The sequence below is a fragment of the Dreissena polymorpha genome, chromosome 4, assembly GCF_020536995.1.
Source record: "Dreissena polymorpha isolate Duluth1 chromosome 4, UMN_Dpol_1.0, whole genome shotgun sequence".
Lineage (NCBI taxonomy): Eukaryota > Metazoa > Mollusca > Bivalvia > Myida > Dreissenidae > Dreissena > Dreissena polymorpha.
In genome coordinates, this window is record NC_068358.1 from 142143061 (window position 1) to 142159832 (window position 16772).

Here is a 16772-nt window from a genome sequence, read left to right on the forward strand (position 1 = left end):
ATTAGTTGCAGGCTGAAGTTCAAAAACTCTGCTAAGCTTACTTGGAAAGGGTACAGATTGCTTTATTTGATAACTCATCATCTATTACTGTAAAACAAAATTGTTTTTATTGTTGAATGTATGATCACGGCGTTAAGCTGGCGTAACATTTCGAAAACACAAACATATACTCTATTTATGATATTTTACGATTACCTTCTAGAACCTGAGTCTACCGTATCTACATCTAAAACTAAGATAACGTTATCTGAAACTGAATCAAAACCATATGCCAAAGGTACCGTTAGCAATTTTTATAAAAGCTTTACTTGATTTCAAATGCTTTCATATTTAAATGTATATAATGCTTAGTAATTGATATAAATTGGATAACAGTTCTTTATATTTTCTGGTACGAACTTTTATTTAAATCAATAAAAGGTTTTAGGAATATGGCTCGTCCATGAATTAATCCACTCAGTGTATTGATATCTCTCATCTGCAATGTTGTAATGCCCTGTTTCTTATATCTGCATATGTGCATTCATAACCGCAGATAAAAGAATTTAGGTCAAGCTCCCATTTGTTATCATATCTTGACCTAAGTTGTTTTATCACTAAACCTTGCTTACGCTTAATGGAGATCACATACTTGTCTGAAACCAGATACAGGGTTTAACAAGATTACCTATATATCTTAACATGAAATATATATGTCACAATAATAGTGTTAAATCTATATTAAAGTGTATCAGCCTATTCGACTTTGTGATTGTTTTGAAACATGATATTGATTTTCTGTGCAATCTTGATAGAAATTAATAAAGTTTGTTTCACTTTTTTAAATATTTGAAACTAAAACACCTTTTTAACGACAAAGTGATGTTTTCTTTTTGTTCAGATTGTGCGGAACTTTTTCGGGATGTGATATTTTGTAAATCCTGGTCAAGTTCGTTTGTTATTGTTTTTTTAAGTCAGAACATAAAAATGTTTCTATGAAAACTACATTGCGCGTAAAAGTTTAACTGGGTAACTGAAATAAAATGAAATATGCCACGCATTGCCGCGTCACAAAGCTTTAAAACAGGCTTTAAACAAACCTTACATCGCTATGCATGCTGTTTAATGGGTGTATCTGTGTTATTGTCTGTGCGTAGATGAAAGTCAGTAAAATCTTAAAAACATATTAGTCGAAAGTGATGGCTTGAAGTTATTTAATCCGAAGCGCTAAATATTTCTATGTTTTTACCAAAACATCGCAGCCATTAGAAAAACAAGAACACTTCCACAATAAATTATTTGAACCGAAACTCTACCTCGTTAAATACATAATAATCAATTCAGGGTAATACATGTTGCTGTATTTTCCTAGTAAAGGAAGATGATTTACATATTTTGATTGGTGCTCCTAACTGAGGAAATGTATCACGTATTAAATCCGAAAGAAACAACTGTCATCGTCTTATTATATTTGTACATTTCACTGCATCGACATTGAGCATCTTTAAAATGTCAATATAAGTAATCATAAAGACGGAAACAAACTTCGCAAAAAACAAGTCAAATGCTATGCCATAATGCTAGCAAAATAAAATTACGGTAACTCATAAAGTTTTTTTCTTTGCTTATTTGATGCACATTATTGTGGATCAACGCCTGACACATGTTATGTTTTCGTAAATATGTATTAACCTATTTTCTAACCGGCGGTGTTTAAAATAACACCTAGCGTCTAAGTGACCTAGAAAACGGTATTATCAAACTCATAGCAATCACTCGTTATTATTTTATCGTGCCAATACTTTTATTTTGTTCAACAATACGAGTATATAGGACATTAATAAAACCATAACTCTAGTTAAACGTTTATAAATGAAAAAGGTATTAACAATTTAATCAACACAAAGACCCGAACATAAACAAAATTAGATATTTATACAATTGAAAATTTTCTTCTTTGTACTCATTCACGTACTTAATTTATCACAACTGTTAACAAATCACTATAAGTCAGCAGATAAGTTCAATTGACCAAACATATCATTGAGAAAAATACCGTTGATTTATGGTATCATTCAATTACTAGTTACATGTGTAGTTAATTAATTTGTGTAATATTCTTCGTGAATATTCTCGTGTTAGTTAAAATAAGACAATAAAAACCCTTCGTTTTAAAGTCGAATATACTCGCTTTAATTTAGATCCGTCATTATCTAGATATGGATTTATTCTTATTGACTTTACATAATTATGAATTCATGTGTTACAAGACGCTAGAACCATGCTTTTTTAAACAACTATATACTTTTATCGATATGACTAAAAGGCCTAGTTCATCTTTTTATAAAAATGATGATGTACAAGCTAATTGTTAAAGGATTCAAAAGAATTGTATGCAATTTAAAAAACTGGTTCTTTAATGGATAATTATCACTCGAAATCGCTAAAATAAATGCACTTTAACCTTTCCTTGATAATAGGGGAACTAAGTTGAGTACAAACATAGCGTTTATGTTTCACTTTATAAACAATAGCGTAGCGCAGTGGTATCGCTTTAGTTTTTGCTTCCAAAGGTCCCGAGTTCGAATCGCAGGGAAGGTGATATGTTTTATTCAGCTTTTTTAACTGTTATAATTATAAGTTATAACTACTAATTAAACATTATGTATGTGTTAGTAAACATATCGTATCACATTGTCAAAACTACAAAAATCGGTTTACATGTAAGTGTAAGAAATTACATACATAACAGAATTTAAAGCAAACATAATAGTGGTTTGTCAATATATATATTAGAAAAACATCAAAGTTTAGAGTTAAATACAAATATTTGGTCAGATGAAGTGTCGAAAAACCATACATTTGCAACATATATTTACACTGTTTGAAAATTCCCCCCTGCTCTGTGAAGATTTGTTCACACGGCACAAACATACGATATTTTGCTTTACAGCATGTACGAGTATACGTGCTTATATCGGATTAAATGTAGTCGTTTTGAATTTAATCCTGGTAAACAACATTTATTTATGGAAGTGCCACGGTAGGATAGTTCATTTAGTCACGAGTAAATGTATTATTCATTATTCTCAAAATACTATCAGATCCTCCTTATCATTTACGTCATTTTCATCAACATCATTATCATCAATAAATTCATCATTTTTATCCTAATTAAACTTTACAATTTCTGCATATATTAGGAGTGGGTGTTTGTATTTGACAGGGTTTTCAACACATAAATTCAAAGACCAATTGTACTTACGACCGTATGTGTCCAATTTGCAACGTAGATTGACCTTAACGACACAGCTCAGTTGAAGAATCTCAACACGTCCGGAAACATTGCGATATCCTTCTAATATATCTTCAGAACTTCAACTATGTAAAATAAGTTCTGTATGATTAAACATCAACATGTGTGGCATGTAACTAGTTTAATATCATATCGCGACATTTGCAAGAGTTGTGAATTAATACATATCAAGAGTAGTGCAAGTGACTTCATGTACAATCCAAACATAAAATCGGTAGTTATTCATGATAAAGGTTTAATCGCGAACGTGATACGCAATCCTACTTCTCATTTGAATTGCTCTTTCTTTGATGACCAGGGGACGGATGAGGACCTGTGTCTAAGTACCTTTGTCACCTACTAAAACCACTAATGTAAGAGAAATCTACAAATACGAAGCAATAAGCAGCAATTACTTTATCTAAACATAACGTATTGTTTTAGCAATAAATGTTTATAAAACACGGTCACATTTATTTCGCAAATAAACATAATTTATATGAATCAGAAGCATTCTGCATGCAATTCGGTCATCAACAAAAAATAACAAATTAATCAAACCATTACATCCAAACACTTTTAAGTAGTGTTGTTAAATCATATGTTATATCATATAAAATCTATGTATATGACGAAATGTTGCAACAGCTCTATAAACCGACAACCACATCTTTACAATCATACAAATCGAAAAGATACAAAAAAACTAATATAAAACACAAGCATAACTTATTAAATGAAACGTTCAGTACATTTTTAAACAAAAATGATAGCACTTGAACAATTTTAATATGGCGGACATTTAAACATACTTATATTTCAATACATATGCGCAAATAATCTCAAGTAAGTGATGCCACATAATGATTGAGAAAACTTAGCAGCAGCTTCAGACTTAGATGAAATTCGTCCATTGACCTTTACAGTAAAGGAGTCGGTTTGCGTTATTATATCATCTTACATAAACTACAAAACTGTACTTAAAATAAACTAAGTAGCGAAATTTTCATTGAAACCACACACGCAAAAATAATTTTACCGATTATTCATTACGCACATGTCTACCTTAAGAAGCGGGTGGGCGGACGGGCGGGCGGGTTTATCACCTTTTTTCTCCTTCTCTATAATTTTTGCATGTCGAATACACATATGAACGACGAATTAATATAATTGCAACTAATGTAAAACCCAAAACGAGAAACCCGTGCATTTATCGCACTAAACCATAAACGAGAAAGCCGTGCATTTTTTTGCGCTAAAACATGACCGTCTTTCTCTTCTAAATAACATGTAACCATTCGATACCGTATTTATAAAACTGAAAATAATTCTATGAATTGTATTTAATGTTCTTCGTTTATATTCATGTATTGAATTAAGATATAGAACATAATATGTGGACATAAAAATCGTGTATACTCGCCTTACGATGAGAAGGCAAATTGTAATATTTTGATGTTTTTCATGTAAACGGTTCTGAATCAACGCCTGAAACTACTTATGTTTTTATTCTATGCCAGCAGTAGATCGAATGTGTCATTATGCTGTAATGATTTCAAAAATACACGTTTATGCCCCCGAAGAACCGTCTGTATCGATATAGTGTCTTTCTCTCTTTCCGTCACACTTTGCGTTTAGGTTTCTGCGTTTAGGTTTCGAAAAATGCTCCTAACTTCTATGTCACTTCAGATAGCAACTTAATATTTGGCATGCATGTGTATCTCATGGAGCTGCACATTCTGAGTGGTGAAAGGTCAAGTTCAATGTAATCCTTCAAGGTCAAATGTCAAAAAAACAAATCCAAGGAAAGTAATGAGTTTCAAAGGGAGATAATTATCTGTACCTGCCAAATGATAAAATAAAAATAAAATCAATGCAGTAGGGGGGCATTGTGTTTTTGACAAACACATCTCTTGTTTTATTATTGTCAAACCGTTAAGTGTGTTTATGTTGCTGTTTTCGGTATTCAAACATGAAGTATAGGTATAAAAGTGTGTGTACTTAATTATTTTTTCCCGTTAGTATCTAGATGAAATTATGATATCAAAGATTTCAGTATGCTAGAATTTACGTATACATTGACTCTGTAGTCATACATAGACCGTCAAGTATGGAAACAGGATATTAATAGTTTACATAAGCCATGTGGGATTTTGATGTTAATAAATGTATAATATACTTATTGTAAACAGATAACGGGGCCGTGGAAGGAAGAAGTTTGGAGAGTAAGTCTAAAAGTGATTTAGGTACCAAACTTCTATTTAAAAAGCCCACCACTGTATCATATAACAATGTAAAAAGCAGTGAAAACATAAGTTAAACGAATTTTGAATGCACATTTCAATAAATTCGTTTCTATTCATTTGATGTATGATTTCGGTATATTGGAGAACAAAATTTATAAACTTGTTTGAAATGTCGACAACATAGTGGTAAATTTAAAATGAACTTCTTTGTCGTTTTGAATTTTATGGCGCTAAACAACATTAAATTAGTGTAACAACGATAAGATAGTTAATGTTTTGTTATCAAACATATCTCGTTGATATTCATACATTGGTTAAACACAATAAAAGGATGACGTTAAACTCCCATATACTCTCTTTAAGACGACGACCTATTTTTTTATGTTTTTCTGTTTTTCTGTTTTTTATGTACACGGTTTTAGGAGCAACGCCTGAAACTAATTTTCTTCGATCGTTCACACTTTTTTGTAATAATTAATAAATCCGTATACCAACCAATTCATAACCTTACAGCGATTTCGAAAAGGCCTTATTATTATTATATTTAAAAAGGTCAGCTTATTGTTGTTTTCGTTATTGAATCTCGTGGTTTCGATATAATAGTGTGTGTATTTACTTTAGATGCTGTGCCGTCTGTATCCAGATATGCAAACAGAACATTTTTGACAAAGGCTGAATCAACACCTGTCGCACAAGGTACAACTTAATAAATTCATATTTTCACATACATGTATATTACGCATGCACAAAGACCTTCTCAAAATGACAGCACTATTATTGGTTTATAACATGTGATATCAACGCATATGGTTGACTAGATGTTATACACACATATGCTTTGTCGTCTCATGTAGGACGTTAAACATGAATATGAATTATAGGATATTTTTGAATTTTACATGTTTGTCATTAAAATGCAGAACATGAAATCCATATATCGTTAACAGATGACGGGGCGGTAGGTGGAAGCCGTTTAAAGAGTAATTCTAAAAGTTATTTGGGTATGTATATCAAACCTTACTTTTTTTTAGATTTGCCCACAATCGTATGATATGACTTTGCTATTAAATGTGAATATCTATGTTATGTTTGCAGACACTTTTTTATTTTGAGAGAAAAAGTTTAACAAGTTTTAATGTATGGTTGAATAACCTTATATGATTCTGTTAGTTTGCATTAAACTGTGCCATAGATCTGCTTTAATTGTCAGAGTTACTTTATGTGTGTTGCTTGCAAATTCACAAAAAAGGGAGAACATAAATTATGTTTAAAGTCTTTTACTTCAAACCCTACCAATGAAGGCCTTTTGGTATTGTTTTTTCAGGACGCTATCATAGTCAATAGCCCTTAGATGACATTGCTTATCACCGCCCACAGAGAGTTAACTTATACATTTATTATATTTAATTCATACTCTTAATTGCATTCACCTACTGCGATGGCGTATCAGCAATACTGTAGCTATATTCTCATAAAGAAACTTTAACGTTTTCGGTAAAACACCAGTTATCAAATAAAGTGACCAAACGATGGCAATGTGCACGCGCCTGATTATTGAATCAATAGAACATAACTGTTGTTAAAAATATAGCTCGGAACTACCGAACTTAAGTATCAGCCCAATCATAAGGTAAATCAAAATATAACCTACACCGGGGTTGAGTCTATATACGTTTAAAAGTGTTGTTTTTTTTCTGAATTATTGAGACTAGAACTTTATTTTTGCTATTCGGGGACAATTATAATTAAATGAAATTAAAAAAAACTCGTGGTTTGTCTAGGTTATTTGAGAGAGGTATAAATTTCACTTGTCCAGAGTTCGTTAGTTGTGTGCTGCGACGTCGCACTCGAGGGTGCATTTCCCATGGAATTAAACTTCACACATGCAATACGACTGATCAAATATCTTCGAACACAAAACCTTCATAATGTTTGTAAATACATGTATATACACGTTCTTAAAGTTGAAAACAAAATCAGCATGAATTGAATTATTTGCATTACTGCTCATAACAGGAGTTTGTTTTTTTTTCTCGATGTCCCTTTGTCTTAAAATATCTTCAGAAGTTAGTTTTCATTTAGGTGAGAACCGTTTCGATGAAAAAGGGGAATGCATTTGTTTGAGTGTCCATAGATTTCGGAACGACATACAGCGGATATGCATATTCCTTTAGATCTAGTCCCAAGGCTATCATTGGGAGAGGGGACGGCATGCTAAGGTTATATTATGTTAACTTAACACATCATCCGTTATGAAAGAAAATAATCCAAACCAAAACAGTGCATGCAACAAGACATTGAATATTATTTAAGCCGTGGTTACCGCCTATAAATGGTCAATGCAGAAAAGTTTAACTTATTCAAATAATTTTTGTCCACATGATCATTTACGAAAATAAACACATTCACTTGTGTCGGACACAAATTGTTCAAATACTTAAAACACGGTAACATGCTAAGTGGTGTATGTGCTCTTAACGAATCATATCTTCTTTAAACAGACACCAACTGTTGTTATCCTTGACCCTAAAAAAATATGGTTGCCTTCGGAGTGGAAGCGAAAACAAGATATCAGGAATTAGTGAAAAATTATCAACACACTAGATGGTACCTATTTGAACGATTTAAATGGCTCTCTACGTAAGGAATGAGGTAAGCGTTTTGAAAGAAAAGGTTAAACACTGTTAAATAAAATAGTGTTACATGAGAAACAAATAATATATTGGTCCATGCCGCCTTTTATATGTACAATTTTACATACATACATTTTAGTACATTAGATTAATACTAATCTTAAAAGGCAATAATAAAATAAACAATACAGTCTACACGGAACGTATTGTGAGATAAAACGGTTACATGTCCCCATATCTGGGAAATCGTTTTTGTTTGCAAATGCCCTTCCAAGCTACTAGGCAAGAACCTCATGATTGAAGACATACTAGGCAAGAAAATAAGAGCCATGGACATCTTCAGTCACGTAATCAAGTATATAAAATCTGAAGTTATGCAGAGTCTAACGGACATAGAACGCATGGAAGTCTTTGACATAAATAGTGAAAGAGACGTTAATTGGGTGATCACAGTTCCAGCAATTTGGAATGATCTTTCAAAGAAGTTCATGCGGGATGCTGCAACAAATGTAAGATATTGTTAAATTGCAATGGCACGGGTATTTTATTTAATTAACATTTGCGCGGCACTTTATTTTCGCGCAATATTTGTTTGTATTGTATCACCGTTTGGACATTACGCCTATTATTTTTCGGATATAAGAATAAAACAACGAAATGGATCAAATGATAGGATATCAAAAACAACTGTTATAATCCCGAGAAAATGATTCGTCCTGTTTTGTTTTGCGGGGTTGGAAAAAATATTATACTGAATATTAGGGTTTCTCTTGTTTTAAATGGATAGCGGTCGTTAGCATTTCGTATGTTCTTATTTAATAATCACATACCTATATTATGCCATCAACGCATACTTGATTACATATACTTAAACGGATAACTAATAATTGAAATTGTAAAGTACATGGTATTTTAAACACAATCTTATAATTGTAATTTCTCAAACAACGGCTAATAATATCAAGTTTAACACAAGTGGTGTTATTTGAGAGCAAATACTACACCAATCCATTGACATCATTTATCGACGATGCTCTTATACTTTATGACCACTTTCGGTTGAGGTTTAATCGAACTGCACGTGCAAATAGATATATGCGAATATTTTTGTTTCATATATTTTTCTTGTCTTTCATCAATCTGATTTAAATTGTTTCAATATGTGTGCGCATTTTTTTACAATATTGATGCGCAATAAGACATTCAAAGACTGGTCGATAGTAAACAAATTTATTCGAACACATGCTCTAATTGTACCTGCAAAAAAGACCTTAACGAATGTCTGCAAAGCTATACAAATAACCATGTCAACCTTTTTCTTAAATGATTGCCGAATTCCATTGTGACAAAATAAGACAAAAGAGACATGACGTTCAATCTTGTGTAGCATATGGGAATTGAACTGGCACGTATTCGCAAATGGGAAAACACCAGCATTCAACGTATCATTTTTTCTCAATGAGAAATATGTGTCTTACCGTTAATGGAGCAATACGCTCACCCACAACATATTTAACAACCAGCAACGGGTAGTTATTTTCTGCTTTTTCAATCGTGATTTACTGTGTTTAAGTTAAGCATGTATATTGTTTTACGGTGATTTTTATTTTGTTTTATTATATGCTGTAATTGTGAACATCACCTAATGTTTTTCTCCATTTTCTTATTTTTATATTCCGTGAATCATCCAGGTAACTGTGGGTAAAATCCTAAAATCATGTTGCATATAAGGTTCATGACTTTTATTTGTATAATTCACATTTATATATGTTTTAATCTCCCCAAACATCTATCAAAATTTTATATCCATTTTTTCTAGTGTATGATATCAAATTAAATTTAAATCATAGATTACATATAAATTTATATATGAATAAACACTTTTTTCAACAGATATCTTGCTTGTTTTCTCAATTATATTCTGTATGGCATTTTATGAGAATACCCTTATGTTTAAATTGTCATGTTGTTAAAGGACAAATTAAACATAAAACACACTAGTGACCCTAATTGTTCATTTCATTTTATTTCACCAAAATGATGGCTCTCGCACACTAACATACATTTATAAAATTCTATGTGTCCGAATCAATACGTACATGTTTAAATGGTAAAACGATTCTTTTTCTAATAAGATAATGTTAAGGTTTACTGTTTATCAAATTCATGCAGGCCGGTATTCCGGACGAAATGCTGACCTTAGCACTAGAACCCGAGGCTGCATCCCTCTATTGTCAAGAACAACTCGGAATAAGAAAACTGCCTATCGGTCGTCGCTACATGGTCTTTGATCTTGGAGGTTTATATTTACTTAAATGCTCGATGCAATAGCCAATAAACATCTTTTCTAAAATACAAATCACTCCATAAGAGTAAGTATCTTTAGGCGGTTTTATATATTCACAAGTGGTACAGCCGATATTACCGTTCATGAGGTAAATGAAGATTGCACATTAACGGAGATACACCAACCAACCGATGGAGACTTTGGTGGGACACATGTGGACAATAAATTTGTTGATATGCTAGTTCTATTATTTGGTGGTAAAAACTTCAAGAAATTTCAGAAGAATTAAATGGATGAATACCTTGAGTTAATGCACAATTTCGAATCTAAGAAACGAAACTTCGACGGTACCATCAGAATGACTATACAATTTCCTTTTCAACTGAAAGAGATGTATAAAAGGGAAATTGGTCAAACGGTTGAATCAGCGTTAGACCAAACGCCGTTTGCGAAGACTAAAGAATTGAGAGGCGATAAATTAATGAAATCAGTTCAGTTGGCAAAGTCGTTTTTTGATGACGCAATTGACAAAATCAAAAAATATGTTGACGAGTTGTTAGAGAAAGTGATGCCAATTAACCATATTTTTTACTGGTCGGTGGATTTTCTGAGTCGCCATACTTGCAGTCTGTTCTGAGGAACAAATTGGGAATAAGGTCATTATTATTCCGAAAGAACCGTCATCGGCGGTGTTGCATGGGGCAGTCATGTTCGGCCACAAACCATTGGCAATAGCTGCTAGGGTGTGAAAATATACATATGGGATCGCCCGAATGATGAAATTTAAACAACACCATTCGCCTAACAAAAAGATCGAAATGATGGCACGGCTTATTGCGATGACATCTTTAATAAAACTATAGAAATCGGAACAGAAGTGATTGTGGCTGATGCAGAAAATGTAACGCTTCATGCATATTTCCCGCCAATGTCTGACATGAGACTCGCTGTTCTTGAGGTTTCTGCGAGTCCTAAAAGGAATCCAAAATATGTGGATGAGGATGGTTGCCAACTTGTAGGGCTAATTAAGGCCGATATCGATCCACAGGGGTATGTATACTCGAAAATTCTTGTGAAGCTGATGTTTGGTGGTACTGAGCTTAGGATACAGGTCACTGATGTTTAACAAAACATTGTAACAAACGCAAATTTTGATTTTCTATGATAGCAAATACAGAAATTAGAAGTAATTTTCATGCGACGTCCAACATTATTTCTTGCGTAATGTTACTGATAAATAATAAATTATTATTCTCGATTAAACAATAACAAAACAAGTATTAGATAAAGAACAAATTATTTTATTATAATTATCAAGTCAAAATAAACAATGTGTGTAACTTTGGTATTGGATGAATCACAGTAATTGTATATATCCATTTTACCGACCCTCTTTGGTAAATGATTATATATATAACAAAAAACAAGTGTACATTGATATATAAAATTGATTTTTATAATACAAACTATACATATTTTATTTAAAGGGATCTTAAAAGTAGGTGTTTGGATCAATTTGAGTCGAGAATCTGTAGTTTGTGCATCCTAATCCATGTCCGCCGAACCAAAGCGGTGTGTATTATGACAAGTTAAGTGCAGATAAACTTTGATTGTATTTACGTTACACGAGCCCGTAAAGGAGATATTGGAACGCAGATATAAGCACATATAACTATGTTTGTATGTTAGGGAGTACATATAATCAAATAACTTTTTTTAAAGATGAAACGTTTATGCACGAAAACTAGGGTAAACGTTCATAAGAAGTTGTTCCAGACAATAGATAAAAAATGAAAATAAACGAGTTTTTCTTTAATTTGCTTTGCTCCATTTGCAAAATATTTTCAATTGCATTTGTCTAAATGGTATCCGAAATAAAATAATTTCGCGTAAATGTATTGTATCCAGCGTGATAAAAGGCATGCATTCGAGGCAAGAAATAAATCCCATACATTTATTAAAAATTTACACTCGTATCATGTATGATTGACGCCCTTGTTTGCGCATGTTAAATTGTTAAATAGCAAAATAAAATATATAGAAATTGTGTGTATTGTGTGTGTAAGCATTCTTAAAGATTTGTAAACAAATAATTTGTTTCAACCATCCCTTTCAAATGACTTATGTGAACTACTGATTTCATTGATATGTAAAGTTAGCTTTTTTCATGTTGATATGCCCTGTGTATTTAAAGGGATCTACTGAAATCCGACACTTCTTTGTGTTCGGGTAAAACATGAAATATGAAATTGAAGTACCTTTATTTAAGTTATTATTTCATGACATGCATGATGTTATGTTTATTTTGTTATTCTGTCGTCAACATCTTGATATAGAAATATACAAATAGTTTCAGAAATCATTAATACATGATAATCATACAGGAATGGGACGACTTGCATATTGAAATCGGGACAAAAGTGAGTCTGTATGACGCAGAAAACGTTGAAGCTCACAATTTTTTTTCGACTTAGTCAGAAATGAAACAAGCAGTTCTAGAGGTATATGGGAGTTCCAAAAGAAATCTTAAATTTGTTGACGAGGATGGTTTCCAATTTGTGGGATTAATAAAGGTGGACATATTTCCTCAAGGTGTTATTTTTTCTAAACTCCTGATGAAGGTTATGTTTTTGGGGACTAAGCTACTGATTGAGGTCGGAAATGTTAAACAAAACACCGTTACGATTGCAAGTATTGACTTTCCAGGTTAGTGACAACACAAAAATTAAAGAAGAAATTTTATAAAATACGAAAACTTATCTTGTTTTGCGTGATGTTCTCGGTGTTGTGTACGCACTGTATTACAGAGTGTTCTCTTCCGTTATTTGGTATGAAAATGCATTTGTTATTTAATCCAACTTTAAGGAATTCCTATTTATTAGTCATTTGTATCAGTATGTTTCTTGGTCTGAGCCTTGAAACAATTACGACTTTAATGAATGAGTTATGGTTTACAACGTATTGCTGTGAGTATTATGTTTATATTAAACATTCGGGAATGGTGTTATTAAATGTATGGCATACCTTGTTGTTAAAGCGACTTGCCTTATTGAATGGTTGTATATTTTACCGAATGTTTAAGGTGTGTATATACGGTCTAACTACTTTTTTCAAACTAAATACTTCGATGGTGAATAACAAACTAGAATATATGTTCATTTTAAATCAGAAATTCAACGAATTATAGTTTAATGCAAGATTGTTTCGCTTGTACTTTCAATTTCCTGTCATGTAAAATTACATGTAAATTGTTGTGAAAGCCTACGATGGCACATATGCGTATGTCTATTTATGTTGTTCTCAAAACGTTCTATTTCGTTGCCACGATTGAGTAAGTAGTGGGAACGAAATATCTAACACGTGGGAACGATTAAGAAAGTGTTACTAATGACTTATTAAGCCGTGACAATGCCTTTGTTGCTCATGGGAACGAAATTGCCTTCTCGCGGAAAGTACCTCATAATTTGGAATGGGATTATAGACTCGGTTTAACGACTTATCAACAATTTAAAATACAATAACGTGTTTGTTGCCTAATGGATGACACAAGGGAAGCTTAACTTTTCCCGGTAATTACCACACATTACTTTCTCGTTTTAACAACTTATTAAGTAGTGGGAAAGAATCACTCAGTATTTATATTTCGTTTCTAAGTTTCTAAGTCGTGTTAACGGCATAAATAAAATCAAGCACAATGCCTATATTTGCAATCGACACAAAATGCAAACTTTTGTTTTGTAGCATATACCGGTAAACGTGTCGTTTTCGGTGTATTGATTTGAATAACTTGGTCGTAATGAATTTTTCTTTGGTGACCGACATTTGGTTAATGGTAGAATTAACGGGTTGGTTTTCAAACTTCACTCATTCAAATTTATTTAAACTGCACTCCTGTCATATCTTGACATATTTGGCACTGCACCGGGTCATATCATTTTTTCATCAACATGTTGAATATTAAGTCGAATTTCTCCACCAATACGAATTTTTGTAAGAAACCCTGGCGGATATGTTAATCGGGGACATTGGTTGATATCATTTTCGGTGCAAAACCTTTTTCACTGGCATACCTTTAAAGAAATTTGTAAATAAAGTGCTGAATAGGGGACAAATCCCTGCATCGTCGACTTCAATTAGCCATATTTCAATAAATCCTAAATAATAATAACCAGGATTTTTCTACCATACATGATGATACCCCCTTTGCATATACCAAAGATATTTTAATTGAAAAATGCCTTTAAACAATTATAGAACTGGATTTACTTACCCTACCGGAATTCAGCAAAATTTATCGGAAACTTTTCCAAGCACGTCCAACTTTTCACATTATATCGGGTTCCGGGGGTGTATGCGATAGCATCCAATTCGAATCGCGTTATAGGCTTGTATCGAACAAAAATATATTTGGGACTGGTCCATATTTTCTCTTATAGAATGAACCGTTTTCACAATGATTGCTTTTGTTTTCTTGAAATTGTCAATTATGCTAAATAATGTTTCAATGTGCTCAATAAAAACGAAAGAGGAAGTATGTAATTTAATTTCGAGTGCATATACTTGGTATGCCGTTATGAGTCCTTTTCGCGACAGATTTGATATAATTCACGATAGGCGGTTTTGTGACTGATATGATAATGTACATTTGGACCAGCAATACAAGGTAATTGACTTGTTCATTTTGTTATTGTTGCTATATTATATTTTGTTGTTGTTGCTGTGTTTTTTTACATTGGTAACTTTAGTACATTAATTCAACGTATGCTGTATTATACAAAGTATACGTAACGTGTTTAGAAATAATAAGTTAAGTAGTATTGCATACCTGACACTTAAACGCATGTTGTTAATGTATCAGCGGTTTACTTTTGACATACACTGCTGCGAAATACATATTAATGTTATGATTTTTCCGAAAAATTAAAATACAGAATATGTCATTTGCGTTATATGTTGTCTCTGTATAAACATCAACATCAAAATAATACATTTATTTTGTTGCGGATGATGGTACAATTAGTTTTGTTTGTCTATGTTTTTCAAAACGTTGATTGACCTGAACTTAAATAACATTACGCCATTCACATTCTTCAGCATTCACATATAATACAAAATCACGAAGCATTTGGCAGTAAGTAAGATTGCAGTATCTTACAAACTCGGTTCAGTGGCAAACCAAATCACGGCTGTAAAAATGATCAAGAGAAACGATGTTTAAATGAATTCAAATTAACATAGTGGAGGCGAACATTTTCAACAATCGTTGGCTGATTTTTTATTTCGTAAACAGCTAAAATAGATATACGCATTATCCTTAGGTACGGGAACAACGATTTATATAAAACAAGGAATAAAGTGTACAATGATTTTCTCTGCGATTCTTTGCATATAATTCATAATTAATCTGAAATGTGTAAAGTGGTCAATATATGTGTTATATAGTTTTAGAAACGAATCGTGCGGAAAAAACACTCTTAATAGCTCAAGCGTAACGATTGAAATAAAAATAAACACCTACGCAAAATAATGGTGTTGTTGATATCAAAATGTTCATGTTGCTGTTCGTCACTTTTGCTGTTGCGCTTTTGCAAGTGGTCTAAAAACATATAAGTTAATATGGAGCGATATCAACATATGATGTTAAGAATAACAATTGCTTTCACATAAAAATAAAACTACACTTCCTGTTGAAAAAGGGTTACACATCGAATATAATTTCTTTGAAAAAGTATATCGGATTGCAATTCCTTGACATAGCAATCGGATGAAACCGCTTACATAAAGTGACCAGCCTTAATTGTTATCGAAATATAACCCTAAACGAATACCAATCTGTTTTCGTGTACGAAATACACCGACATAAGAGAGGAGCGCAATGAAAAAACACGATACTGATACTCAACTTTGTCAACGATTCACGTTATCTAAATCATATACATGTACGACATATCAACCACTTGTCTATTAACAAAGTTCGCATAGACACACTCAATTTGTTGAGCCCGATTAAGGAAAGCTATATATTGCTGTAATATTTGTCAAGTGTTTATGTACACGTGTGTGCGTGCAAGTATAGAGGGTAATTAAAGTTATTTTCAATTGAAGTCACTTCCAAAGTATTAAACATCAAGTGATTATTACTTAAATTAAAACTGTATTTGTTTTTTTTGATATGCACTTTGTTAACGATTTACTTAAATGTTGTATTATCATTTGCGTTTTCTAATATTTGCTTTCTCCTACAAACAGTTTATGGCCAAATGCTTAATTCATAACTGCAATACGATACACGCTTAACGCAAAATGCTTTAACTGAAGTTATTTCAAAACTT

The 16772-nt window shown here is 32.3% G+C and overlaps 2 protein-coding genes across 19 annotated transcripts in view; both read left to right on the top strand.

The window, feature by feature from the left end:
* The first annotated feature begins 14957 nt into the window (after positions 1-14957).
* LOC127877068 (heat shock 70 kDa protein 12A-like) overlaps positions 14958-16772 on the top strand; it is a 78641-nt gene continuing 76826 nt past the window's right edge. The window contains exon 1 of the mRNA XM_052422670.1: positions 14958-14971. The gene's annotated coding sequence lies outside the window, so the exon portion shown is untranslated. The remainder of the gene's footprint in view (positions 14972-16772) is intronic.
* LOC127877069 (tyrosine-protein kinase SRK3-like) overlaps positions 14995-16772 on the top strand; it is a 55847-nt gene continuing 54069 nt past the window's right edge. For 14 of the 18 annotated variants that reach the window (XM_052422676.1, XM_052422677.1, XM_052422680.1 and 11 more), the window contains exon 1: positions 14995-15103. The gene's annotated coding sequence lies outside the window, so the exon portion shown is untranslated. The remainder of the gene's footprint in view (positions 15104-16772) is intronic. The other 4 variants (XM_052422690.1, XM_052422688.1, XM_052422682.1 and 1 more) reach the window with 2 other exon arrangements.